The following is an 18,113-nucleotide window of genomic DNA, read 5'->3' as shown; positions in this document are numbered from 1 at the left end:
CATGTAAAAACACTAATAACAATAATAAACAAGTTCACTGCAAGCGATCCATTTTTTTTTGTAATTACCTTCAGGTCCAGAAGAGAATTGAGCTAATTACAAGGGGAAAACAGGACTTATTGTCTAAGCTTAGGGTAAAAATCTTCGATTAATTATTATGCTTATAATTGTTTTTAATAAGAAGATTTAAAAGTGATATTGATCCGGGGATTAGGGGGAAGTAATAAGGAATGTTTTTTAAAACCACAAGCTTGTGTAAATTATGCGTTAATACAGTAGTTCACAATTTTACATAGAACTATCTACTTCTTAATTTAATTGAATACTGAATAAAAAATGTGACAACTTCAAATTGTGTATAACTATTATGACAAATTGTGAAATGCAAGCTTTTTCATAGAATGCCTGGTGTTTTTGGGCAAGGTACGAAATAATTCTCCATTTCCTACTCTGCCGAGGCATTCTATAGAATGACAAGTTCTGTGTTAGGCAACGTAAAAAAATGTTTTTATTTAGAAAGATATTTACACACTCAATGAGAAGAAGTAAACAATGAACTTCAGGATTTCTTCAGACTAAAACGACATTTGTAGAGGCCCATGTCATCATTAGCCTGTAGGCCCATGTCATCATTAGCCTGTAGGCCCATGTCATCATTAGCCTGTAGGCCCATGTCTTCATTAGCCTGTAGGCCCATGTCTTCATTAGCCTGTAGGCCCATGTCTTCATTAGCATGTAGGCCCATGTCTTCATTAGCCTGTAGGCCCATGTCTTCATTAGCATGTAGGCCCATGTCTTCATTAGCCTGTAGGCCCATGTCTTCATTAGCATGTAGGCCCATGCCTTCATTAGCCTATGTTAGGTGCAATTTCAAATTTAATTAAATAATCGCAATTTAAAATAGTAATACACATTGGTAAGCTAAATATAACATTGTTTTGTTTTTTCTTACTAGATGAAAAGATGCCGAGACATTGAGAGGGTTAAATATTAAAATGTTTCATTAACTATAGATAGATAGATAGATAAGATAGATAGATAGATAGATAGATAGATAGATAGATAGATAGATAGATAGATAGATAGATAGATAGATAGATAGATAGACAGACAGACAGACAGACAGATAGATATATAGACAGACAGATAGACAGATAGATAGATAGATAGATAGATAAATAGATAGATAGATAGATAGATAGATAGATAGATAGATAGATAGATAGACAGATAGATAGATAGACAGACAGACATATATATATATATATATATATATATATATATATATATATATATATATATATATATAGATATAGATATAGATATAGATAGATAGATAGATAGATAGATAGATAGACAGATAGATAGATAGACAGACAGACATATATATATATAGATATAGATATAGATAGATAGATAGATAGATAGATAGATAGATAGATAGATAGATAGATAGATAGATAGATAGATAGATAGATAGATAGATAGATAGATAGATAGATAGATAGATAGACAGACAGAGACAGACAGACAGATAGATAGATAGATTGATAGACTGTGACAGACATTAAGAGATAGGAGCAATATATCGTGAGCAGAACAATTATATTTTACATCCTATATAATAGGACTCCCAACTCATACAAAAACTCTTTCCATAAGCAGTTCCTAAAAATAAACGTAGCCATGCATCACGGGAAGGGGGGAATAGACAAGTTGAAGAAATGGTGACAGTTTATCGTCTGCAAGACATTTCTATAACTATTTTTGTAACGTAACTGATATCTAACCCACTTGTTCCACTTTCTTCCTCATGACATGACCTCGAACCAAACGCAGGCTCTTTAGATCACCTTCCAACAATGTATCCACATGCTCGTTTGCCTGTGCGCGCGCTCGTGAGCATGGGTTATTAATAGCCCTACACTTATCTTAATGACGTCAAAGACCTACCTCAATTCAATTAGGTTCTATTAGGTTCTATTATCTCACTGAGACCTTGAAAACATTCGCGCACTAGGACCTGGAGTATAAACTCTTTCTCGGACAGAGTTAGCAGGTGAAATATCTAGATATGGACTTTTTCTGGTTGATGACATTTGTTAAAGTGAATCATTTATAGACTCCGAAGTGTCTAGCGAAATACGAGTCGCAGTTTTTCGATTAAGGAAACAAGTTAAATTGAAAAAAACTTTATGAGATAACTTATGATGAGTGAAATAGCATCAATTATTTTGAATGAATCATGTATTTAATTGAAATAGATCTAGAATAACAAGAATAAATTAGAGAGATTAGAAATATTTTATTAATTGTTTTTAGAGCAATTTTCATGCTTATAGCATACTTAGTGGGCTGTGGACCCTTTTTCCTTGACCAGATGGGGAGTGGGCTGTGGACCCTTTTTCCTTGACCAGATGGGGAGTGGGCTGTGGACCATTTTTCCTTGACAAGATTGGGAGTGGGCTGTGGACCCTTTTTCCTTGACCAGATGGGGAGGGGGCTGTGGACCCTTTTTCCTTGACCAGATGGGGAGTGGGCTGTGGACCCTTTTTCCTTGACCAGATGGGGAGGGGGCTGTGGACCCTTTTTCCTTGACCAGATGGGGAGTGGGCTGTCTGGCAGAAGTTTCCGCCAAATGCCAAATAGGTGCAGAACAGGTGTCCAAAGTGCTAATGCCAAATAGGTGCAGAACAGGTGTCCAAAGTGCTAATGCCAAATAGGTGCAGAACAGATGTCCAAAGTGCTAATGCCAAATAGGTGCAGAACAGATGTCCAAAGTGCTAATGCCAAATAGGTGCAGAACAGATGTCCAAAGTGCTAATGCCAAATAGGTGCAGAACAGGTGTCCAAAGTGCTAATGCCAAATAGGTGCAGAACAGATGTCCAAAGTGCTAATGCCAAATAGGTGCAGAACAGATGTCCAAAGTGCTAATGCCAAATAGGTGCAGAACAGGTGTCCAAAGTTCTAATGCCAAATAGGTGCAGAACAAGTGTCCAAAGTTCTAATGCCAAATAGGTGCAGAACAAGTGTCCAAAGTGTTAATGCCAAATTTGTCTCGAGCCTCCATGATGTTAGACCGTCGTACTTATACAAAAATGAAATGTTTTATAGACTATTGTTAGTTAAAATATTTAGCGTAAGAACCAATTCTCTACAGAAAGGCTAACTCCCCTGAGCTTAGTATATTTTCTATATGAATCAAAATTAATTAAAAACGATTAATTAATGAAATTTCCCCCAGACGGAAAGAGTTAATGTAAGCTTTGTAAAAAAGTGACATTTCTACGTCGACGATAAGATTTCTCTAGATCTTAAATGAAGAAGTAATTCAAAATGTTTGTAAAATCTTTGTACAAAGTTTGACATGTTTCGGATGTTCCTTTCGAGTTGAAGATAATCTTATTCCTAGTCCAAACCTGCCTCAGGACGACAGTGAGTGGATGTGGGCAGGATATGAACCAGGGACCACCGAGACCACCACAAGACGGTGACCTGACAAAATAGCGCGGACAAAATAGGACGACTAAATAGCACCGACAAAATAGCGCGGACAAAATAGCACCGACAAAATAGCGCCGACAAAATAGCGCCGACAAAATAGCACCGACAAAATAGCACCGACAAAATAGCGCCGACAAAATAGCACCGACAAAATAGCGCCGACAAGGTGTACCAAATACATTCAAAGAGGGGTCCTAACAAGGTGTACTAAATACATTCAAAGAGGGGCCCTAACAAGGTGTACAAAATACATTGAAAGAGGGGCCCTAACAAGGTGTACAAAATAAAGGACATGGTGATAGACTAAGTTTGGTTAGAACACAAGGGTCTAAGTTTTGATAGAACACACGGGACTAAGTTTGGATAGAACACACAGGTCTAAGTTTGCATATCACTGATCTAATGCTTTCTTATGTCGGAAAATTATTGTTTTAACACTTTTTAATTTACCCACGAAAAGGCAAGTGGGCTGCAAACATGGGTTTTACAGTCTTCCTTCTATAGGTATTATTTTTTTAAATATTTATTTGTATCCTCCGGTTGTGAGAGGGACATATAACATAAACTACGGTTTTCACAATGACGTCATGAACGGTCATGCCAAGTTTGATCAAGATTGGTCTTACGGTTGCCACTCGCCAAGCCTTGGGGAAATCCCCTTGAGTCCACGTACGATTGATCAATTCCAGCAGTTTCTTTCTGCCGATGGGGCCGAGATTCTTCAACATTTCTTTGCTGAGTCCAACTGGCCCCGGTGCCTTTCGCAGTTTGCACTTTCAAAGTGCAATGTCTAGCTCTCCGTGGGTGAAAGAGTTAATGAATGTGCTCGTTTCATCTTCACCATAGACCATACTGCGTTTCGCTTTGGCCTTCCTGGTGCCGTCTGGAGCTTTCGACACTTCGCTCCTCTTACCTGACTTGGAGATAGCCGCGGCGGCACGGTTTAGAGCGTCCGATCATTTACAGTCTGTGACCACCATGCCTTAAGCCGTTTGCAGGGGCGCTGCTGCTTTTGGTTCTTTCGCCCTGGTCAAGTTGTTGAGAAGTTTCCATGCCTGGCGCCGTCCGCGAGATCCAGGTTAGCACATGTCCTAGCCCATTTTAGTTTCGTACCCTCCGCAATGGCTTCCTTTACCTCCGCCGTTAGCTTGTTGTAAGCTCGCCTTGATTCATCGTTTTTTTCGACGACTGTGCTGCCTACGTGCATCCCACCTCAGTTTGATTAGGTGTGCCAGTGCGGGAGACCAAAAGTGCCTAAACTTGCGCTCACCGTAGGACAAAAAATATAAAAGTACAAGATTTCTGTAAGTGAAAGTAAATGAAGGTCCTGGACAGCATTTTTGTTGAGGTCTCTCTTCTTCAGTATCAATAGATCTAAAAGTATTCCATATTTTCAGAGAAAGAAAGTACTTTGATCCTATTCTCGTTTTTTCCACCAATGTTTCAAATGTATAACTTGCTAAAAAATGTTTTTGAAATGGGGGGTGATCCGGTTCAAGGGATAGGTAAAGGATGATGTCTCTGTTTCCCATGTGTGTAATAGTATCAACAGAAATCTTGTTCATCTGCGGCATCTCTCTTTGATCAAACAATGGCGTCTCTTGCCCCAACATTGGCAAACTTAGGTGTTTCAGGATTAGTTAAGATGGCGATCACATTTTTCATACCGCCAAATGTTTGTTTCATCTCAGGCAGTGACTGGCCAATTCAATCATTCATTTTACTATTTCCTGTCCGTCTTTATCTAAAACCATCACATAGATTTCAAAGTTCAGAAGTGTCCTGTAGGCCTCCACTTGCCTTCTCTCCCTAGCACACCCTGCATGAGACAAGAATATCCCGGCCCTCCTCTCATTATGGCACAGTCTTTTCCATGATATAATTCAGCAGTTGTTAATTTTTAAACGATGTGCAAAGTCTGACAAGTATGGACGTATCTCTGCGTGTTTTTGAAGTGCACTTTTGGAATTTAAATGAAGGATCTATTTTGAAATTATTCACTCTTGCTTATTTTAATTCCTGCATAATGTTTACAAATTTATATTTTAAGTAATCTAAAAACGTTTCCAACCAAATGACTTAGAAATAATGAGAATATTCAAATACAAAAAAAATGTCTCTGGCTGCCTGGTCGTGCGGTTTGCACGCTGGACTGTCGTTCAGATTTATCGATGGTCCCGGGTTCAAACCCTGCCCGCTCCCATCCCCCGTCGTCCTGCGTGAGGTTTGGACTAGGAAGTAATTATCTTCAACTCTGAAGGAACATCCGAAACATGTAAAACATTTTACAAACATTTTTACAAATGTTGCGATATCTAAAGTATTTCTTGCAAAATGACTGAAAAATATTTTTTCCGCACTATTTTGTCGGGGAACCCCGATAAACAGTCCAGCGCGCTGGCAGCCATCATGGAGTTTGGTTTGGCTATTTAAATGTGAAAGAAACCTAAGTGACGCCTTAGACCTTGTGAAGCAGCGGGTGATTTGTCACAGAGGTAAACTGTTTCCTTAGCATACGGTTAACCAGGGTGTCACGTGGCTAGCAAAATTACCAACCGCTTTAACTTTCCCCAACTATTGTCAGTGGATTCAGGGGACGTCCTAAAATCCCGAAACTCAAGAGTCCCAGAGTCTTCACCTGGATTTCAAACCGAGACCTCTCGGTTCTGAAGCCTAGCGCCTTACCACTCATCCACCACACCCTCAATTAAATGTGAGTATTTAGCGAAATAAAAATTGGAAGATCTTTAAAAACTAGGTCAGGACCACGCGCTCACTGCATGCATATGAAGCAAAGTCCTGGGATGCGGGCGGGGGGGGGTGTCTATTAAGAGTTGTTTATGTCCAAAACATTTAGCCTTGACTCAGTTGCGGAGAGAAACAGCTGTGGTAGAACTGACTGGGGGAGCAGTGAGAAAGGTAAAAAAAAAAATAGAGAGAGACTTTAGATATGCCGGTAGAAAAACTGAACAACACCGCTCTCACGCGCACTCACACCCATGTGCTTACATGCACATACATAAGGTGTTAATACACTCACGCAAACATATTCAAACACACGCACACACACACACACACTAAATAGCTCACTCTTCGTGTACTTTAAGTCACAGCTGAGCAAATAAAGAAAATGGCAGGCAACGGAAGAAAAAAAAAGATTAAAATGGGGAAAAGATTTTATTTATTTAAGATTTTTTTTTCAGTGGGAAATTTCAATCAATAACCTTGTTTCCTCCGTTAGCTGGTTCTGTAGAACATAGACGTACAGTTTTCAAAGGCACATCTAGAAATATGAGAATCTAAAATCCAAATCTGGTCCAGGAAAAACTAAAAAAAAAAAAAACAAATAAATAGCCAAGTATATTTTTACGTCCAGATGCTTCCACACCCCCCTCCCTTTTTTGGTCTCCAAACTTAAAACATTCAAAAGGAATAATATAGCGAAAAAAAAAAAGAAAGACTTTTTCAACTCAAAAATGAACTGATAAAACATGAATGGACAGATGATATGGTCGATCTGGTTGTTCCTTTTGTACTTAATGTTCCAGTTACAGACATGACCTCATCTCCCCCCTCCAAAAAAAAAAGCAACACCACATTCTGCCCCGTCTCACCTTATTGCACAATCCCATCATGTTTTAAATGAAGTAGCAACCTGACATCCTGATGCACGCGCTCAGTGCTAACAGCAATATGCTGCGATAGTTTTCAGAGATAGACATTCCCCCCACCCACCTTCTTTCAGCCTTGAACTGAAGAAACTTGAGCTGGGCATGCGTACAGACACACATACTTTCAAACATATATTTCACATACATGAGTATAGACACAGACACAGAGATATTCTATTTCTATTGAGTTAAACAAATTTTCCAACAGCTGACTCATTTTTTTAATATAGATTTTAAATCATAAAAGAAAAAGTGACCTGGTTTTCTGGACAACCCCCCCCCCTCTTTTTCTCCCCTTTAAAAAAAATAATGAAGGTAATAGAAAAAGACATATCCATAGATAAAGAATTGAAAGGTACAATAAAATCACATTAATAGAAAAAAAAAATGCAGAAAAAAAAAAACCCTCCCTCCAACCAAACGTTGCGTAGAAGTGTAATGGGCAGAGTTAAAGTTAGAACAGCTCAAGGTCATGTTGCCTCTGGCCAGTCAGGTTGATAAAATGTAATTTTATATATAAGAATAAATTTCAAAAACTAAAGAAATGTGTCTGGGGTGAAAATAAAACATCTTTGTCCTATGTCAATCTAATTGTATAGTTCTGACACTGGGCCACTGTTAGAGTAGAGGACACTGAATATTGATTTGATCACACATTTTAAAAACTAATTTTCAAAAAATGAAAAAAATATGCTTATATAATCTGATCTAAAAAAATATGATATTGATCTCTGACTTCTCTGATCTCTGATATTACAATTGATATATATATATATATATATCATGGGCGTACCCAGGGGGGGGTTCTTGGGGTTCAACCCCCCCCCCCCCCCCCCCCGAAATGAACGAACGGAATTAAGTGACTGATTTTCGCTTTCATGTTGTTTATTTTAGGTGAGATTTTAATACTAAATCATCACTTACCACAGCACAGCCGAGGCAGTTTTGAGTTAAAAACCCTCTACCAGGGGGTTTTGAGTTTAAATCCCCCTCCTCCAGATGGCTTTTTCTTTAAAGTTTAAAACCCCTCCAGATGGTTTTGAGTTTAAAATTCCCATACAGAGCGTTTAGAGTTGAAAACCTCTCTCTTCAATATTATTTTAAAGCAAACTACAGTCACCAAATTCTAAGATCGTAGCTAAATGGGGTTTTGAATTAAAAACAAAACAAAAAAACTCCAGAGATTTCTTAGTTTAAAACCCCTCAACAGATGATTTGACGAAAAAACTTTCCTTTTCGATATAAAATCTAAAGCGAAATACAGGCATGTAATTCCAAGAGCGTAGTCAAGAAAGGTTACAAATTTCTACCAGTGGCTTGGGCTCCATTAATAAAGTGTGAATAGTCTTCTGCCGAAATTGAAAATCATTAAATGTGGCTCTACAAAGATGGCTAAGACAGATTTTAGGAGTCAGTCATAGAGATCGGGTCTAAATCAAAGAAATCATATGCCGAACTGGGAGTCGAATCCTTAGTAAGGTTGTGACAGAGGTTTTGCGGGACATGTTCTCACACAAAATGAATTACGCAAAATAAGAGTTGCGGAAACAGCTTGCCGGAAAATGCGCCGAATGGCGCGAGAGGGTCTAAGTCAGTAAGAATAGCACATTAGGTTTTTGAAATAAAACTTTTTAATAGCAATATAATGTACTGTAGATAACTCAGAATATGCATTTTGTTGGCTTTCAATACCAGAAAATTATGTGTGTACACACACACACACATACACACACACACACACACATATATATATATATTTTTTTTCCGCGGGGGGGGTCGGGGGGGGGATTCCCAAAACCCTCCCCGAAAAAAAATCCTGGCTACGCCCATGATATATATATATATAATGTCGCATTTTACGTCTCGAGAGACGATCTTTTCCCTTTGCAACTTCTTGTGTGACTAAAGAGGCCAATCCTTGATACAGGGCTGCGATCGCAGGTTGGGCATATATAATCACCAGGCGCCGTTGCATTTTCACCCTTCTTTCTGCTTCTGTTGTGTATGACATCTGCAGTCCGTGACCCTTCCTTTATGCTCTCTCTCCATGTGGATCCCCAGTGCCACCTCTTCCCAGCTGCTAGTGTCGATTTTGAAGAGCTTCATGTCGCTTTTGCATACATCCGTATAACGTAAAAGTGGGCGACCAGCGGCTCTCCTGCCTTCTATTAGATTGCCATACTGGATGTTCTGTGGAAGTTGACTTACTGGCATTCTACGAACGTGGCCAAGCCAGCCAAGGCGTATGCTGCTGATAACAGAGCGGATGTCCTGGCACCCTGCTCTTCGTAGCACTTTCTCATTGGTTATCTTATCTTGCCACCTTATTTTAAAGATCCGCCTTAGGCATCGGAGGTGGAAGACATTCAGCTTTTTTTCCTGCCATGAGTAGGTTGACCATGTTTCACTTCCGTACAGCAAGGTGCTGAACACACAGGTCCGGTAGACTAGGGCTTTAGTACTGTTAGTCAGCAATATGTTGTCCCAGACTCTTTTCTGCAACCGTGACATGGTGGCCATTGCCTTGGCTATCCTGTTGTTTATGTCTTTATCCAGTAGAGTGTTGTTGGATATGATAAAGCCAAGGTAACAAAAGTGATCAACAATTTCTAGTGGATGGCCATTAATGCTTACTTGAGGTGCAGTGTTTGTGTTTTGGACAAGTATCTTAGTCTTGCTTTGACTGATGTTTAAGCCGAACTTCTGGCAAGCAGCAGATAGTTTGTCAACCAGGGACTGTAACTGAATATATATATATATATATATATAGTTCGTCCATCGTGGTTCGATGATGACCACTTTGTCATCCAGGGGGCTGAGGGCTTTGCACTGGGGTTTTATGCCTCCTCATGTGGCTGGTGAGACCTATGTGAGCCCGGAATGTTCGGCCGCACACTGGGCAGGTTATTCCAGCTGGAGCTAGTGTCGTTTGTCTTGCTTTTCTTTTCTGGCGTTTTTCTTCTGCCTGCGTTGTTCGTTTTTCCTCAGCAACCTGTGCGCCAGTTTTCACAGCGTGACGCCGTGATGCTCTGTCGTGTGCCTCTGTCTCCCAGGTGCCTGGGTCTATGCTGAACGCCTTCAGAGAAGCCTTGAGGGTGTCCCTGAAGCGCTTTCTTTGCCCACCTTGCGAGCGCATATATATATATATATAGCACCATCGTAGACGAAGCTGAGCACATTTCTCATTTCCTAAGAACTCGAGGATGGCAATTCTGGCTTTGGATAGCCTGTTACAGGGCATGGGTAGGTTGGGTATGCTAAGGTTATGCTTGATTCTTTTCTCAGTCTTTTTCTTTTTAGATCTATGTTACTTTCATGACGGTCGATCTCTTTGCCTCATAACTTAAGACTCCGACACTCACGGCTTCACACCATGAAGAATGATTTAGAGCTTCTGATTGCAACAATGTGGCGGTTTAATTACAATTACATCGACAGCCAATTCAACACAATTGGCTACACAAACTTCAAATGTTTTCTAGTACTTAACAGAACTGTCCTTACTGCCTTGCTGTCCTGGACTGAACAGTCCTTTCTTCAAATCGTCGCTAGTCCGTGAAGGCTCTCGATCACATGACCACAACACGAGTCATACTTGCGTGAACTAGCAGTACCGTCCCTATCGACAGCCGTTGACCCGTTGACCTGTGTGATTGGCCTGAGTTGTGTGTGTCAGTAGGCCGCACACACATTAACCCTTTCAGTCCGCCAATGGAGTTACTACAATATAATATAATATAATATAATATAATATAATATAATATAATATAATATAATATAATATAATATAATATAATATAATATAATATAATATAATATAATATAATATAATATAATATAATATAATATAATATAATATAATATAATATAATATAATATAATATAATATAATATAATATAATATAATATAATATAATATAATATATAATATTTTTAATTGACAATACGATATATAATATAATATTATATTATATCTAATATATAAAGCAGAAAGTATGCATGTATGTATGTTTGTATATCCCAAACAAAAATCAAAACCGTTTGATCAATCTTGATAAAACGTGACATGATAGTTTCTTAGATCGTGGCTGAGACCGTAGTGTATGTTTAATTTTATATAGCGCTAGTTTCATGCTTATAGTATGCTCAGAGCGCTATGGTCCAATCTTATTTGTGGACCAGTGGGGGAGGGGTGTTTCTGAGAGAAGGTTTTCCGTGCTGCCTTTAGGCGCTCAGTAAACACAATGCTCGAATCGGGTGTCGAACCTCGAGCCCCTTTCGAAGAGGGCCAATCCAAGTTCAAGCGTATTTAGCCTCTCGACCACGCTTAAAGATTATTGTTCTTCACACACTTTTCAGTGAATACTGAAAATGCTAGCAATAACGTAGTTGATAACTGTTAGAAGAAATCCATATTTGACATATTCTACATCTTCAGCCCCACATGAAAAAGATCCTGGTTGGCTTGTATTTTGTAAACAATTATGAATAAAGAAGTCATTCATTAGCTGTAGAAGATAATCTCGGCCACTAGTTACTGTTCTTTGGTTCATACACGCAGCATCCTTTTTTTGTTGTTCCGGTTCGTAGCTAGACCCGTGATCGGTCTGGCCTAGTTCTCCTTTCATTTCTTGCATTTTGTGTCATTGTGTCATTATTAGATAACATATATTACACTCGCTGACATCAGCTGTCTAGGATGACCCGGAAGTAATGTTACACCAACAGGATATAAAACGATTCTGAAATGAGATCTGTTTTTACAAAACTTATATCTACTCTGCTTGTCTGTCTGTCTGGTAAAAAGCTTTTACACCCAATCTTGGATCAAGTTGAAATTTTGCATAATTATTTCTTGTAACTGACAAAACAAGAATCATAAAAAAAAATGTTATTGACTATTGGTAATTAATTATTTTGTTTGGTTTCGAACAAGGAAAAGAAATTGTACTTGACAGATTTGGTGGAATAAGTTGAATTAATCTCCTTTATAATTTGCGTAGAAACTAATAATGGATAACTATAAACCCTTCCATTGTCATCAGCACTTCACTGGCACAGTGGTCAGTGGTCAGTGTAACAGCTTGAGGAGACTTGAGCCCTCGAGTTCGAATTGAAGTCGTAAAATTTCTTTTCTTATAAATGTATTAAAACAAAATTCAATCAATAATCCTTGGGCGCGTAAATCGCTATTGAGACCCTTTAAAAAGTGAAATTACAAAATCAAATCGAGACCATCTCTTTATGACGTCATGCGTGTGTGTGCGTGTGTCTTGGTGTAGACAATGTTTACAATAAAAACAAAATGTATCTTCTGTTGAATTTGATAATAAGAACTACGTTACCTACATGAATACTTCAATTGACTGCCCCAAATGGATGGTCACCGTGAATGTGTGGACCTTTGTCTTATCTGTGTGTGTGTGTGTGTTTTGTGGAGGATTTTTTTGTTTCTTTGGGGGTGGAGCTATTTATTGAAAAATAAAAGCTTAAGGATAACTAGATGGTTATAGTCAAGACAAGTTAGTCAAGTTTTTTTTTTTAATAGATTAAAAAACACTCAATGTTTTAGAGATGATTTTCGAATAACTGGATGCCTTTAGATAACTAGATGAGTGGCCAAACACTAGAAATAGTTGACTCATTTAAATACCTAGGGTCAAACATAACAAGAGATGGAGGATCGTTAAAAGAGATAAAAACCCGTTTAAGCTTGGTATCCTCTGCCATAGCAAACTGTAGAGAATTACAGAAATTAAAACTGTGTTCTTCGCAAGTGTTCCTCGTACTCTTGTGTACTTGTGAAAGTTGGACACTTAACGCTGAGGATGAAAGAAGAATTCAAGCCTTGGAGAGTAAAGGCTACAGAAACAAATGGCTGGGCATCAGATACCAGGACAAGAAAACAAATGGCTGGGCATCAGATACCAGGACAAGAAAACAAATGGCTGGGCATCAGATACCAGGACAAGAAAACAAATGGCTGGGTATCAGATACCAGGACAAGAAAACAAATGGCTGGGCATCAGATACCAGGACAAGAAAACAAATGGCTGGGCATCAGATACCAGGACAAGAAAACAAATGGCTGGGACTCAGATACCAGGACAAGAAAACAAATGGCTGGGCATCAGATACCAGAACAAGAAAACAAATGGCTGGGCATCAGATACCAGGACAAGAAAACAAATGGCTGGGCATCAGATACCAGGACAAGAAAACAAATGGCTGGGCATCAGATACCAGGACAAAAAAAACTACTTTTACAATTCAACACTTTGGCTGGCAAAATTGAGCTATTCCTCAATACTGTAAAGAGAAGAAAGTTGAGATGGTTTGGTCATATTGTAAAACATGACTGTCTGTTAAAAGTCATCCTTCAAGGTACAATAGAGTACGAAGGGTCGTCCAAAGAAAAGATGGCTGGATAATGGACCGTCCTCTCTTGATATCCTACTCAGAACCAAAACAAAATGGAAGGATTTGGTTACTCGTATTGTCACAGCCCCACTAGGACGAAAGTCAAGGGACAGAGATGAGATAGTTTTAGATAAATAGATATTGTATGGACAAGATGTTTTATAAATAACAAGATGTATAGATAACAAGAAGTTTTATAAATAACAAGATGTTTTATGAATAACTAGATGTTTAATAAATGACAAGATGTTATATAGATAACAAGATGTTTCATAAATAATAAGATATTTTATAAATACTTAGATGCTCTTTATATAACAAGATGTTTCATAATTAATAAGATATTTTATATATACTTAGATCATACTTAGATGCTCTTTATATAACAAGATGTTTTATAAATAACTAAATGTTTTAGATAACTAGGTGCTCACTGTAAAATACAATAAACTACAGAACTGCTGACTTGTATGTCACATAAATGTAGGCCCGGTCACGCTTTCATTGCAGGAGACTTATTATACAGACGGTGATGTAATCCTGCTCAGACATGTCGCTGTGACGTAATCATAAAATATTTTTTTTCTTAAGGTTTTTTTTTATAAGTTTTTAAAAGTATAATTTGTCCGACTTACACACTTTCCTAAAGTTTCTAGAAAGTGCATTGGAAGGAAGTGACGTGTAAGACCAATCATGCACGCAACTATTTTCGTTTACCGACATTTTTAGACGATACAGCTTTACCGATTTCCTTTCCTGCACCCATATTCTCCTGACCCCCTTTTTGCTCTTTTAAATATTGATTAGTTTAGAGGTAGTATTGAGTTGTTATTGTACACTGCTCTCAGGTACAGGCGTACACACGTTTGATGTTTCTCATACAGGTTAAAATAAGGGCAGGAAAAATTTACGTACCGTTTGGAGTCACTGATAGAGTCATCTCATCAATTCACCCTCCCTTTCACGCACACACATATACACGGAGACATAGCACACACATTCAGAGATATGCACATAATGACGTTACTGTTACATAATAACTTTACTGTTACATAACATAGTTTCAAAAGTCGGCTACGTGACTCCAGTCAGAGGTGTCACCACGTAGACCTAACTACACAGGAGATAAAAGCGTACATCCTAAAGACTGACTTACCTAGATCTACTTGCAAAAGCCTGCGGTCTAGGAAGACAGACGCCTCATAAAGCTGATAAGTCTCTAAAGTGTATGTTAAAATATTTTCATCTTTGACTGTTATTCTAATGTTCCTCTCTTGATTTAGTGTAAACAAAATATTGGGAAGGCGATGGTTTTTCACTGGATCAATGAGTGGCGAGGGGGGGGGGAAGGTAAGAGCAAGAACTCAAGATCTTAAGAAATGTAAGTGTAATAAGAAATAAAGGAACACTGAAGAGTAACCTAAAACAAGGCTTTATTAAACTAGAACGACACATGAACTGACGAAAGAGACTTGGACAGTAGCACACTAGATCAATGTTGTGAACACATTCTCACGACGTTACACAAACATAAACAAATAGTAACTATTTCACCACATTCACCCTGCCTAGAATTAAAATAGCAAGTATAATAATATAGTAGGCCAATAGCATAAATGAAAAGAGAATGCTAGTGCCTGTAATACAATAGATTATCAATAGATCAATAAATAGTGTCGAAATATTAATTTCTCTAGTAAACAATAGTGAATGGTGATACAAAGAAACCTAAAAACCAGTATCTGTTGTATGACTTATAAACAATTAATAGTTTCTGTTTTAAGTATTAACAAATAGTGTAGTAAGTAAACATGTACGTAAGTAAGTGAAAAGTAAACTCTAGTATCAGTAGCAAGAGATAAACAATGCCAGTTTATGTAGAACATAAGTAGTGCAATAGAGGAACAACTCTAGACTCTATAGTTCGGTCTGGTTCTTCTCTCTCTTTAAGTTGTAACGGGGTTGACTATCCTGTTCTACAGTTTGGGAGTCACTAGCGAGTTCCTGAGCGTCAATTGGGGTATTTTCAAGAGGAAGCGCTCGGAGGTCCTCAGAGCCTACCAGGGGTTCTTTCCTTTCTTGTATCACCGTAGGGGTGTTTACTGGTACTTCCGTGTTTTGAGTTTCTGGAGGATATTCATTATCCTCACCCTGAGGGAAGAACGAAGGTTCACTTGTTGTTGTGGATGGGGAGGGGGTGGGAGCCAAGCGTCTTAGAGAGACCGTCTCCTCTTTACCGCTGGGCAACCGTACGACGGCATATTGGGGGTTACACATCAGCAGGTCGACTTCCTCAGTGAGAGGATCATACTTTGAAGATCGGTTCTCTCTTCTCAGCAACACTCGACCTGGGCTAGATAGCCAAGTGGGGATAGATATCCCGAAGGAGGATTTCCGGTTGAACCGGAAAACTCTCTCGTGTGGAGTTTCGTTTGTTGCCGTAGATAGTAATGATCTAATCGAGTATAGGGCCTGGTTCAAGACAAGCTCCCATCTCGAGTTCGGGAGATCGAGGTCTTTCAGTGCTAAAGTAACAGCGTTCCATAGAGTTTTGTTTAGTCGTTCAATTTGTCCGTTGCATGAAGGATTAAAAGCGGTTGTTCTACTTGTAGCTATTCCCCTCTCGTGCAGAAAGGATTGCACCTCCCTCGACATAAAGGCCGTACCTCTGTCAGAATGGACGTACTCTGGCATCCCAACTAAGGAAAACAGCTGATTTAAACACTTTATGACAGTAGATGAGGACATATCGGGACATGGGTAGGCAAATGGGAAGCGTGAGTACTCATCCACCATTGTTAATAAGTATTTGTTGTGAGTAGCAGATGGGAGTGGCCCCTTAAAATCGATGCTTACTCTCTGAAATGGTTGGGTAGCCTTGATGAGGGTGCCTGAAAACTGTTTGAAGAATCTAGGCTTCAGTTCAGCGCAAGTTTTACATTGGTTTACCACTTTGCGGACGTCCTCGCAGGAAAAAGGTAAGTTCTTAGTCCGAACGAAATGGAGGAGTCTCGTGACCCCTGGGTGACAGAGGTTGTTGTGTAACAGTTTGAGGTCTTCTCCAGTCATTGCTGGCGCAAAGTGGTTTCTTGAAAAGGTATCCGCCGCAGCGTTTTATTTCCCGGGTCGATATACGACGTCATATTGGAAACAACTAAGCTCCAGTCGCCATCTTTGTATCTTTTCGTTTTTGATCTTGCCCTTGTTCTGCTGGTCAAACATAAAAGACACTGAGCGTTGATCTGTAACCAATGTGAAGGGTCTACTGATAAGGTAATGTTGCCATTTTCTCAGGGCTTCCTTTTCCACTGCTGAGTGTCTGCGTTCACTATTCGTGAGTGTTCTTGAAAAGAAGGCGACAGGACGGCCTTCTTGATTAAGAGTGGCGGCAATCGCGATGTCAGAGGCATCTGTTTCGACTGTTAGAGGTCGATTGTAATCTATCGTCGACACAGCAGCGTTTTCAAGTTCGTGTTTTAGCTGTTTAAAAGCTTCTTGAACTTGTTCAGGGGGAGGAAAGGCTTTGTTGTTTACCAATAAATGGATCTTGTTGGAGAAATTTGGGATCCATTGAGAATAATAGGACAGTAGTCCAATCACCCGCTTTTGTGATTTCATGTCTTGTGGTGTAGGTAGGTTTCTCAATGCTTGAAATCTTTCGGGGTCTGGTCTTAATTGCCCTTGTGAGATTTCGTAGCCTAGGAGGCATACTTTATTAGTCGCAATAGCACTTTTATCATTGTTGAAGGTGATACCGTACTTTTTAGCGGCATTGAGAAATCTCTGTAGATTCTGGTCGTGGCTACTGGGGTCAAGTCCGCAGATGGTAACGTTATCCACGTAAGCGAACGTGTCCTGTAGCCCTGCCTCCTCAATTATTGTGTTGATCGTCCTTTGAAATGCAGCGACTCCGTTTGTCACTCCAAAAGGAATGCGGCAAAACTGATAAAGCTTTCCGCCAGCCTCGAACGCCTTTTTCCTGCACCAGTTCATCAACTTTTGGCACAGGGTACGCGTCGAGGTAAGTGAATCGATTGATTGTTTGGCTATAGTCGATAACCATTCTCTTTTTGTGCCTTTCATTAGTTGTTACAATTATCTGGGCTCGCCACGGGGACGTGGAAGGCTCAATAATTTTGTCAGGAGTCTCTTGATTTCATTTTGAATGAATTTGGAGTCAGGCATAGAATATTTTCTAGATTTAGTGGCTATGGGGTGGCAGTTAGGAGCAAGATTAGCGAAGAGGCGAGGGGCTTCAACTCGTGCAGCTTTCAGCGTACAGACCTGGAGAGTGCTCCGTTTTCCCTCAAATGGGATCATCAGTTTTTCATGCTGGCTGATGAAATCTAGCCCTAAGATTACATCAGATACTAGTCCATCTAGTAGTGAGAGCTCAACACTTTCGTATTGTTCATCTTTGTACTTTATTTTTGCGAAAATATGGCCGTGAGTAGTGCGAGAAAGATGTGTAGAGGCCATGTAGATTCTGTTTCTGGACGTTTCTAATTTCCATCTGT

The 18,113-nt window shown here is 39.3% G+C and overlaps 1 pseudogene; it reads right to left on the bottom strand.

The window, feature by feature from the left end:
* Positions 1-14,018: 14,018 nt before the first annotated feature.
* LOC129925951 (uncharacterized) lies at positions 14,019-17,589 on the bottom strand (annotated as a pseudogene).
* Positions 17,590-18,113: the final 524 nt, after the last annotated feature.

This window comes from Biomphalaria glabrata, chromosome 4 (genome assembly GCF_947242115.1).
Source record: "Biomphalaria glabrata chromosome 4, xgBioGlab47.1, whole genome shotgun sequence".
In the NCBI taxonomy this organism is placed as follows: Eukaryota; Metazoa; Mollusca; class Gastropoda; family Planorbidae; genus Biomphalaria; species Biomphalaria glabrata.
Note: the sequence above shows the minus strand (reverse complement) of the source record. Positions and strands in the feature narration are given on the sequence as shown.